We start from the raw sequence: 12634 nt of genomic DNA, 5'->3' as shown, positions 1-12634 counted from the left end.
AATCAGCCACAATGTATATCGAGAAAATAAAATTAAAAAAAATAAAAATAATAAATAAATAAATAAAAATAAATAAAAATAAAAAAAATAAAATGGTATCTTTTAGGATTTTAGATGCTCATTTTATTCCTAAAATAGTTTTTCAAACTATTAAAAATGAACTAGAATTCTATTCTCAATCTGCATCTTAAGTGGTTCTGAATCTGCTTATACATTTTCATTTTAAGGATGGTATGGACCATAATATTGGGTGAGGCCTCTTTATTTTGAAGATCATGCCTTTAAGGCTCCTCGCTGCTCCCTCCTCTGAACTAACTCAACCTGGTCTCATGTCCTTCAGGAAGTTTTCAACTTCTTGGCACCAACATCTCTACTTTCCGATGTTCAGCACTCTTGCAGTTTTTTGCTCAAAGCTGTCTTTCTGACTAGATTGTAAACACTATGCATTGCCTGAAAGAGGGTCTTGCACATTTGTATTCAATAATATTTTCTGAAAAAAACAATGGGCTATAATCTCCTCTATTATGTCATTATTCACTAAGGTCATTTGGGCTGGTTGGCGAGTAGGAAACGGGGCATAGATGACCTCCCTCTTCTCCCGCGTGGTAGGCATCCTTCATGCCACTGCTATAGAGAGCTGTGCTCCTAATGGGAGTTTATCAAATTCCTCAGGAGTGTGGGGGCAGGGAGAAGGTGTGGACCACTGTATGTCTGGACTTCTACTCTAGTACTCATCCTATTGTGTTATGATTTATATTTTCATATCTGCTTCCTCCATTGAGCTGTAAGTTACTAAGAGTTGGGTATACTGTCTTATTTCTTGTTTAGCACATTCATTGGCACCAAGTTATAACCAAAGTTGCTAATATTTATTGATTGCTGACTATGTGCCACATGTTGTACTAAGCATTTTACATATAATTTGTTATTCTTCACAACATTCTATGAGGTAGGCACTATTATTATACCCATTTTAAAGATGAGAAAACTGTGGCAACAGGGATTTCAAGTACCTGTGAAAAACCATACGTATATGTAAGACCATAAATGACAAGGCAGGGCTTCAAACTCAGGCAGCACATCTCCTAAGGCCACACTCTTAACCAATACTATGTCTTAGTATATGTTTTGATAAAATCCAGTTTGAGATTAACAAGGATGCCCTGTCTGAGGTCTCAAGAGAGAGAGACAAGTCATTTAGACAGGGTAAGGGAGTGACCCTGACACACCCCAGAGACAGGTCAAGTAGGCATATATTACTATGCCTCAATGTGTGCAGCTGGAAGCGGGGATGGGTACCAAGTTTCTCCTTGATACAGGAGTTTAAACTCAAGTGGGGTGTTCTTGCATTGGGGAAGTGATGAGCATCTAGTAGGTGGTGGCGGTGGGGTGATAGTCCTAGGTCACATGGAGTCAGTTTACCACAATGCTTAAGAGCAAGTTTGTAAAGGCAGATAGCCTGGCTTAGCACAATGCCTTACAGATGGTAAGTGCTCAATCTATGACAGTTATTCATGATCACTGTTTTAGAGTGTTTCAAGTACTCAGAGCAAATGCTCTATGTGCACAAAGATCAGAACACTAGTGCTTATACCTTCTCATGGAGCTGAAGTTCCAGAGACAGGAACCCAACCAAAAGAGTCTGGTTCTGTCTTAGAGCTAACTGTTCCCTTCTCCCCACAACCTGGGGCATGGGCTGCCATGACTAGGGGAATATCCGGCTCCCAGAGCAGGACAAGCATTGCCTGGCCCAGCACAGAATCTTTCCCACTGCTCGTGGCCTTGCTGTGAAGAAGTTATGTCTGTTTCCATTTCTCTTATCCATTAACCACGCAAGGCACTCTAGGCTAATTGAATTCACTAGAAGGCTGCCTTCTGTGATTAGATGTCCTGCAGCCTGAGCTGAGAGGAAGAAGGGAACAGGCAGGGAGGCAAACATCTTGGTGAGTGCAATTCAATCTGCTGCTAAATTTAATCTGTACATTTCTGGTTTCTGTTCTCATTCACCACCTGCAGCGATATGTTTAAAATGCTCTCGATATATCAGCAAGGTGGGCAGTGTGCCAAGACTAAGGCTGCCCGTTTTCTCTTCATTTTATATATATCTCTAGCAAATATCAGGTGACATTTTTCCTTTTCTCTCCACATCTGCAACTCTACATTGTGGAAAAAGATGGAACTGCAGTATCTGCCCCACATGTAGTCTCTGAAATGAGTGTTAGCAACATCAGGCCTCCCCCAATTTTCCTCTGACCATGAGAAAATTAACAGACCTGAGGCACTCACTATTAGAACTGTCATTTCACATTATATCAAACATGTTAATCCATCTAAATCTTGCATTATATAAAATTTATTTAAAATTTCATGTGGCAACTTGAGTTGAAGGTCTGTAGATGTATAATTATGTATTAATTTTGATTTTAAGCTTCTCCTTTGTATTTTGTGGTTAGTATATTTTTAGTAGCAGACCTTAAGCCTCTTTTTTAGGCCTCTGAAATGTTCATAAACCCTAAGTCCTGTATCCAATGAGGCTGACGAGATGACATTGGTCACGCATGGGCCAAACCAACTGCAGATAAAAAAAAAACGAGGTGTTTTGTAATCTGACCACCATTTTGAAATTTACTTAAATAGAGGCAAAGAAGCTGTGCATGACAGCAGTGGGCTGGTGCCTGTCTGACCAGAACCTCAGTTTCTGTCTTTGTTGAAATTTGGATGATAGTATGTATTCATCATTGCTGTATGAATAGTATCTGTGGTGGTTGTATAATGATGCTGAACTACTTTCTCCAGAATTCTCTTCCTGTATGCTTCTGGTGAGAGTGGCTGGGCCACGAGAGCAACCCAGTGGGAGATTTGCAAGGTGCAGGTGCATCAGCAGCCATTTTATAGTTCCGGTGCATTGTAGCTCACCTGCTGGCTCACCTGGTTGGCGGGAGGTAGACACCAGGTCTACAACAGCTCTCCCCTCCCCGGATCCTCCTTTGCCTTCTCTGACTTCTGGACTAGTTGTGTCTGTTTAGCTCCAGGAGGAAGGGCCCTCACTTCTGCAGGACACTAAAACCACGAAGATCAGAAACAAAGAAACTGACATGAGTTTCGGTCTAGCTTAGTCTTGCTCTCCCCCACTTTATATCCATCTTCCCTTCCTGACTGCCTTTTCTAAGGACTGCACACTCCAGCAACACATGTGATGACAATCAGATGTCTTCCACGGTTGTAGAAGATCAAATCTCTGTAACGAACCGCTTCCTATATTTACAGTGGTCTGCTTCTGTCATTGAAGCTCGACTGAAACAGTACTTACCCATCACTGTTGTTTAAATGAGATAAGGCTTGCAAAGTGCATAGTACAGAGCCTGGCCTCTGTAAAGTCCTTGATAAACATCTCTGATACAGTCCCGAGAGATGGACATTATTTGTCTAACACTCTTACCACAGAGCTTGGCACGTAGCAGATGCTCATTCAACAAACTTATTGAATGTTTTTCATCACAAGAGGGAGAAACAGGACTATATGCAGCAATGCATGGGAGTTGAGGGGGAGGAGGTGGAATCAGTTGAGTAATAGGACATCTATATTTGAGAATACCATTTTAAATAAATGCAACTTATCATTTCAAATTTACAGAATGATCACCTAGGGCAACATCATACACTCTAAATTTAAATAGTTGCTGTGTATGTTTCTCGGGACCAGTTTGCAAGAACAGTTAGATACCTAATTAGTGTGTTCAAATAAAAATAGATGTTTCTATGGTACCTGAGAATAAAACTACTCTCTTAAGGGGTCTGTACATTCTGACGAGTTTCTCTCCAGTCCATCTCTCTGATCTGGTTTCCTCTGTGTCCTGAGTGAAGGTTCCTTTTTCCCGCAGAACCAGTAAGTTTCACTTTCATATTTTCAGCCAATCATATCATCATGGCTATTCCCTGGCTCCTGTTTTCAGTCTAGACCGCACCACCTCTGAAAGATACCTCTAATTGTTCTGGTTATTTAGTGCTGCATAATAAGCCACCCCAAACAACAATCATTTATTTGGCTTATGAATCTGTAACTTTGTCAGGACTGGGCAAGGACAATTTGTCTCTGCTCCATGACATCTGGGGCCTCAGCTGGGATCATTCAAAGAACTGGACCTTTACAGTGCAGTGTTTTGACACCAAAGTGATGGTTCAGATCCCTATACCATCCAGATGCAAAAAGAGAGAAAAAAAAAAATCAAATAGCTGGGTCTGAAATGGCAGAGGGCTGGCCAGGCATCTCTCTCTTCTTTTAGTCCCAGGACCTCTCCTTATGGCCTGTCCACGTGGTTTCCTCAGTGTGGGTGGCCTTAGAATAGCTGGTCAGGGCTTGAAGAGCAAGTGTTTGAAAAGGTCCAGGTGGAAGCTACAGGGTTTCTTTCTCATGATCCAACCTATATAGCCCCAGATCATCACTTATATCAGATTTTATTGGTCAAGCTAATCACAATGCCCAGCCCAGATTCAAGCAAAGGGAACTCAGTGGGGGAAATAGCAAAGACTTTGTGGCCCTTTTTAATCGTAGCTACATTATATTATGTGTTCTCTAGAGGAACATAACCAATAGGATATATAAATATGTATTATGAGGAATTGGTTCATGTGATTATGGAGTCTGAGAAGTCCCACCATCTGCAAGCCGGAGACCCAGGGAGGCTGGTGCTGTATTTCAGTTTGAGTCTGAAGGCCTGAGAACCAGGGGATCGGATGGTGTAAATCCCAGTATGAAGGCAGAAAAAGATGAGATGAGCTCAAAAAGTGAGGCAGAAAGAAGGGGTAAATTCCTCTTTCTTCCACCTTTTGTTCGGGTCTTCAATGGATTGAATAATGCCCACCTGCAGTAGGGAGAAAATCTAATTTACTGGGTTCACTGATTTAAATGCTGCTGTCATCTGGAAACATCCTCATAGACACACAGAGAAGTCATGTTTAAACTGCTGTCTGGGCATCTGGTGGCCCCATGAAGGTGACACGTAAAACTGACCATCATAGGCACTAGTTTTGACCCCTCTGGCCACTGCTCCTTTTCTCTCACCTGTCATTCTCTTATTTCGTTGTGCCTACTTGGTAAGACCTCCGTTCCTTTGATGTCTCTGTTTTCCACCTCTTCTCGCTTCATGCCCTCCCCCTTCCAGGCTGGACTTCCTGGGCCACCACTTCACCACTCAACACCCTTGTCTCTTGAACTTTCTGACACAGCCTCTCAGCAAAGCCTTGACCATGGGGCAATCCAAATAACGGTCCTCACCACTCCTTCAGAGGCTGTTGGGAGCACCAAGGAAACGTTAGCGCTGGTGATCTGGGGGATCTCAGAGCCCTGCCTGGAACCATCTGTCAGCTCTGCATGCTCTGTCCCCACCCTCTACAGCAGCGGCAGTCGGAGCTTCCACTCTTCCAGCATTAACCCTCGCCCCATCTCATCACTGCCTTCTTTCTTCTCAGCAGATGCCTTTGTTTCCTGCTTCACAGGAGAAAAGAAATGCTCTCTCAACTTCCTCTACCCTGATTCTCTGATAAACACATTTGCATCTGAACTCCATCGGCACTTTCCTCTGCCGTCCTCTCAGTGCAGGCGGGGAGGGTCCCTCCTCCTGTCCAAGGCCAAGCTTTCCCTCAGTGCCCTGCCCCATCTCCTTCGGCCTCTGCCAGGAACTTTCCTCCATCACTAACTCCTCATCTTTCCTGTATCTTCAGTATCTTCCTCTTAAAGGCTCTTTTTTTTTGCAAAAAATATTTTTTTATTGGTTATGAATATTCATGAGATACAAAGCTGATTGTCACCCCTTGTGCCCATGATGTGGGGGCCAGATTCACACTGGCTGTATACCCATAACCACAAATTGCATTTGTACCCTGTGTCCCCCACCCAATTATCCCTGACCTCCCTCCCCATCCCCCTTTCCGCACTGCACTTTATATCCCTAGGTCTGTTGTCTCCCTCTGCAAGTCCAACACACCACTGTGGTCTTTCTTTCCTTTCTTCTTTATTTCTTAGCTCACACTTATGAGTGAGGACATACTGTATTTATCCCTCTGTGCTTTGCTTATTTCACTCAACATAAGTTTCTCCATGCTCGTACACCATGGAATACTACTCTGCTATAAAAAAGAATGAAATTCTCCCACAGGCTCTTTCCTTTTATCAAATAGGAACATCAACAACAGAAGCTGCTGATATTTACCGAGTATTTGCAATGCGCTAGGCACCGGCTAAGCACTTGACGTCTTGTAATTTTCTTAATGCTCACAACATCTCTGAATAGTTGGCGTTGCTATTATCTCCACCTTGCCGATGAGCAAAATGAGATCCCGAGAAGTCAGGGAACATACCCGAGGCCTCACAGCTTCTGTATGGAACTGGGACTTGGAGTGTTTGGCTCTGGAACTTGAGCTCTTAATTGCTGTGACACACTGCTCTGCTAGAGGCTGCTTCATTTCATGCATAAATGCTCAGGAAATCCCCCCAAACCCTTTCTTTCCACCTTTACTTATTGCCCCATTTCTCTCTCTCACACAATTTTTTTGAAAGAGTTGCCTTCACAAAATACTATCTTCACTTTCTCACTTCATCCTCAACTGCTCCCGCAAGTCCCCTGAAACCACCCAGGCATCCCCACCCCACATTTAGATTTCAGTCCTGAGTTTTCCTCCCATCTCTGTGGCACTTGACTCTGACCAGCCCTTGTTCAACTCCCTCCTCCCTTGAGTTTCTCATGGTTTTCTTCCTGGGTCTCTGGCCACATTCACCCTCGCCAGCTCTTCTCTCCCTCCTTTTCTCTTCTCTGATTCGTTCTTGTTCTTAGGCTTCCATCTGTGCCCAAACCTTATTCCTCACAGTCTCCCTGAGCGAGTTCATCTGTTCTCAATGCTGCCCATACATGAACTCTACGCTGATCACTCCCAAATGTACACTCTGGCTCAGATCTCTGCTCTGAGCTCCAGCTCCACTCATGAAACTGCTGGCTGGAGACTCTGCTGCCTAATAGTCTAAGTCACTCTCTTAGGGTGTGGGTGGGGGTTGGTGGCCAGAGAAAAGCTAGAGAAGAGAGGTAGCATGACCATGTGACAAAATCCTTGCAAAGCTGGAGAGAACTATGGCAATGCTGGATCAATATGTGAGTTGGTAGATATGGAAAGACAAAGATTTGGATGACTGTATAAACCTGCAGGTGGCCTGTGCCTGAAGAAATGATGTGTTCCATAGTATCAAGGAACAGGGTTGACATAGGTGCCATAGAAACCCCAAGTGAACTATGTACAAAACCATGCTGGCCCTTTTCTTTTTGCAAACTTGCTGTTCATGCTATCTTTGAATCAGAGAGTGGCTCCAAAATGCATCTGGTCACCCAAGCCAAATTCTGGATCATTTGCTCTTTTTTGCTTCCCACATCAAATTAATCCATCAGTGCTATTGATTGTATTTCCCAACTGTATTTGTTTTCAGTCCCCTCTACCACTTCTACTGTGTTAAGTCAGGCTATCATCATTGCCTTTAATCTTTGCAACACACCTGCAAGGTTCTGTGATTATTTGTGTTTTGTAGAGGAAAAACTCAGGTTTTGAAGTATGGTACTAGGCGCAGGGAATGTGGCATGAACAAAATGGATAGGGCCTGTCTCTTCTTGAAGTTGATAGTCCAGTGGGAAGGATGGACGTTAAGTTAAAAATATTACAAATGATAGTAAAAACTAACATTTCTTGAGAGTCAACTATTTGTTGGGCATACTTCTAAGTGCTTTATGTGTGCCATTTTAAAAAATCTTTATTAGAACCCTAGGAGGTAGGTGTTATCATCCCCCATTTTATAGGAAAGGTTGCCAGAGCAGGGTGATGCTTGGAAACTTGCCCGAGGCCTCACAGTCAGTGAACAGGGTGCTGGGATTTGAATCCTTTAGTCACTGACTTCTGCGGAATGGTAGGACATTCTCTGAGAGTGTCACAAAGGGCCTGGCTTGACTGGGGTTAGGGTGGAAGGAAGGCTTCCCAGAGGAGGTGACATGAGAGATGACTTGAAGGATGAGCTGAGGGAGGACAGTTTCAGGCAAAGGGTAGAGGATTTTTTGGCTTTGATGTATATTTCCTCCTAGATTGAATTGTGGTTTACTCACTTTTGTGTTGCAATACAATACAATATGTATTGTGCACATATTTTGTATGTATATTAATATACATATATGTATGTATGTGTATGTATATGCATGTATCTCCAGAAGTATGGTAGTTAGCACATGGTAGATTCTCAAACAATTGTTGAAAAACACAAAAGCACATTTGCTGCTTCAACAAGCCTATCTCATTTGATTCCTCACACATAAAACTGTAAGGTAGGTGGAATAAAGATAATTCCTTTGAAAAGATAGCCGATAATAATGACAACAAAACAGAAGCGATTTGCTTAGTGTCCCCAGTACACAGAGAGGCAGAGGAAGAACCTGAAGTCAGATCTGTCTGTGCCCAGTCCATGCTCTGTGACACCTTCCTATCATAGTGGCTTGCCCTCTGGTTACTTCCGTTGTCCTTCCGGGATCTAGAAACAACTGTGGCCATGGGAAGCTGAATCTGAGTGTGGACATAGAGCCTCAAAGATGCACAGTATCTTATTAGCCAAGAACCTGGTCCATTAGGGAGCCATTTGCACTACAATAGATCCTGGCAACTTTTTTTTTTTACCAAAGTGAAGCCTGGGTTTTCTCCATTATGAGCCAGCAGGTGTCACAATTTACCCAGCAAGAGCACCACTGGGTCTGCCTGGCAGCTGCTGATACTCCCCAGCAGTTCTACTTGAAGGGTTGATGTGGACCGTTGTCTCATCCTTCACTGCTTATCTGCTCGCCCACCCGGTAATCCACCCCCCAGCTCCCTGGACTGAGGGGTGTGGCAGGTGGGGATAAAGTCTTCCGAATCTTTGGCTAACTCCGTTCTTCTTTCCTTTGGCCAGGGACTTCGAGGAGCTTCTAGGACCACCATTTGCATTGGGCTTTCTGTCTTTGTTTCCTGTATTCCCTGGATGCTTCTTCTCACCACCTCTAGATTAGCTCCGGGTGACCTTGATTCTCTAGCTTTTTTCATTTTCATGACTACTAGAGCCAAAGTCAAGCCCTGATGCCTGCTCTGCATCTACCTTGTAGAGCTTTTTGTTTTTATCTTCAACTATGAAAACTCTGCAGCCTTCCTTTTCAAGGACTCCTTGGACTAGCCATGTTCTTCTGTCCGCCCATTGCCATTGCCAAATGGGGCAACCATGTTGCACTACCTGACTCTCTTCCCTCTCTTGGCTGTGACTGACATCAGAAAAGGTATCTTGGAGAGATGGGGGGGGGGCGCTGCAGCTAGAAACTGAAGGATGGAGGAAATTCAGGCAGGCTGAGAGAAGGGACGGGGAAGAACATGGGGGAAGGTAGGGAATGGAGCATAGAGTGGTTGTGTGAGCCGAAAGGATCAGAGTAGGAGGAGACTGGTAAGGGCTAATCATGAGAACAGCCAGTTCCAGGTAGTCGAGAAGAGAAACTCGTGACCACAGAACCAGTAGAAACCAGTTAAGACCCTACCCACTAAGTTTTGGGGCTAAAATTCTGAACCTAGACTGAACTTTACTCATTACTATACTAAATTCTCCACCCAGGGGTGGCATAGTTACTAATTAGCATAACATGGGATGCATGAGCAAACATGGAGATGAACTGTACCTGTGCTGGCAGGCACCCGCCTCTGCATGTGATGACTTCAATAAAGCTCATGCATATTTGTGTTTGCCCTCAATAAAAGAAGCAGTAACCCTTCTTTCAGGGAGACACTGATTTGGGAAGAATGCCCGGAGTTCTCCTGGCTTTAACAACAAGTAATAAACCTTCCTATCCAGACTTCTGGTCTCGGTTGCATTCGTTGATTGTGCTCACTGAGAAACAGACCCATTGAGTCTAGTGACAGTTGTGGACAGAGCAGGCATGACTCAGGTGGGGTGTCACCAGCAGCCTGCCTGTCATTCGCTGGAGTCTGACTGTAGTGTGCAGATGGGCAGGGGAGGAGGAAACAGACTACATAGCCCTGAAAGCCAGTTTGGACCCGTATTCTGGGACCAAATCCCATTCTATATAAAAATAATTCAGTGGTATAGAGGAGGGCTTGGTGCATGTCGAGGCTAAGACACATGGGCAGGGAGGGGAGGGGTAGAACTAATGTCTGTCAAATGCTAGTGACTTGTTTAGCCACTTTACATATGTCACTTATGTGCACAAGTTAGGAGTGCATTTGGTAGCAACAAATAGAAAACCCAACTTGCCTTGCCTTAAAGAGACACTTAAAAAAATTTTTTTTTTACATCATGAGAAATTTGAAATTTGGTGGCTTCAGCTTTGCTTTAATGTCTTGATGATGTCAGGGCAGATAAGTCTTGAACTCTCTTGGTCACAAGATGATGCCTGCAGCTCCAGATACCACATCTTTGTTTAAATCAGGAAGAAAGGAGAAGGGGGAAGAGTCAGTCTCATCCTTCCTTTTGTTTTTCAGGAAAGCAGAAAAAACTGTCAGGAACACTCAGACTTCTGCTTACATAACACCACCCAGACTGTGTTACCTGGCCATCCCTTGCTAAAGGGAGACCAGGAAGGTGAGTATTAAGTTCTTCCTGCCTCTAAGGTGCCAAGGGATAATAAAATTGAGAATAACAACCAACGATGTCTGTCACAATCACTTTATTTACTTCTTGCACTGAAACTGGACAGATGTGAATTCTATTTTAATATTATAGATAAGAAAATTGAGGTTTCATTAGGAAAATAAATTGTTGAGGTGAAACAGCTAGTATCTAGGAAAGTTAGAATTTAAACCTTGGTCATTTTGATTCCAAAGCCTTTGTCCTTCATGTGAGTCCTGGGAGGTTCAACCCTGTCCTTGTACAGGAACATCTCCAGGCTGTGGGGAACTAGGTCTGCCAGCCCTAAATGCAGGCTCCTGAAAATCCTGTAAGTGTGAGAGGGACAATGTTGAAATCTCAGGAAATTACTAGCTTCTATTAGGAAGCCTGGGTTTCCTGCGGTGTTGCTGGGTAGAGGAGGTTCATAGACTGGGAAAAGAAGAAAATTAAGCTCTTACTCTTTGTTCTAAATAGTACCTAAATAGGGTTGGACATGCAGCTGTGGGAGGGGTACCTTTTAATGGAGAAAGAACAAAGAGACCTGGAAATTTGATCTGTTAGGCTGGAGGAATTGCTCTATGAAAAATACTGCAGGACTCTTAGGCTCTCTGCTGTTTCTCAGATGGGAGGCTGTCAGGCCCCAATTCATGAGGGAGCAAATATGGAAAATAAAAAGGCTTAGTTAAGTTGGACTGAATGACAATTCCCATGGAGCCGGAAATGACAAATAGTGATTTCCTATCAATCACACCTCAGTGACTATTTAAAAGCTAATTGTCCCTGTTGACATTAAAAGAAAAAAGAAAGAAAGAAAGAAAGATTTCTGGGTGTGGGTTTTTGTCCTTAACCTAACTCTGTACATGGCTACTTGGAAGACTTTAGAAATGGGAATGCCAAGTCCTGGGAAGGAAGTAGGCAGAGGGAAGTACGGCTTAAGGTCAGTTGAGATTCCTGGCATGGGGAGGGAGGTCACTGGAGACTCCCAGATGCTTCTGTCTGGCGAGAAAACAAGACAGCTCTTGGATCTTGGCTAGCACAGAAATGATGACTCCAGCTCAGGCAATCGCCGTCAGCTCAGTCTTTCTAGAGATGCTAGAAGAATGGACTCCTTTCTCTTTGGCCCTTCTCCCGCTCTGTGGAAGATGACTCAGAGCTGGCAGATCTGGGATGCTCTTCAATTCTCCTTCTTGTGAGTGGCATTAGATGTCACCAGCTCCAGGTCCTCTGTCTCTATTAATTTTGTTCAATAAGCCATTACTTTGAGATTCTGGTGGCCTTTCATGGGCCAGGTCAGTGGCAAGAAAAGTGAACTCCAGAAAAAAGGTATTAAAGAAAAATATGAATCAGAGAAACTGTTTTAAAGGACCCCTTGAACCTTTCATTTTTTAAAACCTTGCATCCCTGGCCCTTCCCAGTTTGACAGCAGTCTTGCATCTTGCCTCTGTTTCTATACATGTTCTATATTCCAATGCAACAGGTCTATTCTTTGCTCCCTTGGAGCCTGCCATGATTTTCATGCTTCTGGGCTTTTGCTTTTCCCTCTGCCTGGATCTCTCTTATCCCATTCTTTTCTTGGAAAACACATTTATGCTGAACTCAAACATCAATCCTTGGGGAAGTCTTCTGTAACTCCTTTATGTGGGAGTCACTATTCTCTGTGGCTATAACATGGCCTCAACTGTGACAGTTCTCAAACACTGCACTCATGGGATTACCTGGGGGATTGCTTAAAATACATATTCCTGAGCTCCAACCTTAGAGCTTCTGACTCAGTATATCTAGGGTGAGACCTAGAAATAAGCATTTTAAGCAGGAACTCATGTATATATACCCTAATATTGGAGTCCCATTGCTCCATCATGTGATATGGGGAGTCACTTAATTATTTTTCATACTTTGAAAAACTCTGCTGGAGAATAATTGTTTGTTTTAACTGGTCTATTTCCCCTGCAGTTACATTAGCCTCTCTGGGCA

Source organism: Cynocephalus volans, chromosome 4, assembly GCF_027409185.1.
Source record: "Cynocephalus volans isolate mCynVol1 chromosome 4, mCynVol1.pri, whole genome shotgun sequence".
Classification (NCBI taxonomy): Eukaryota; Metazoa; Chordata; class Mammalia; order Dermoptera; family Cynocephalidae; genus Cynocephalus; species Cynocephalus volans.
Note: the sequence above shows the minus strand (reverse complement) of the source record.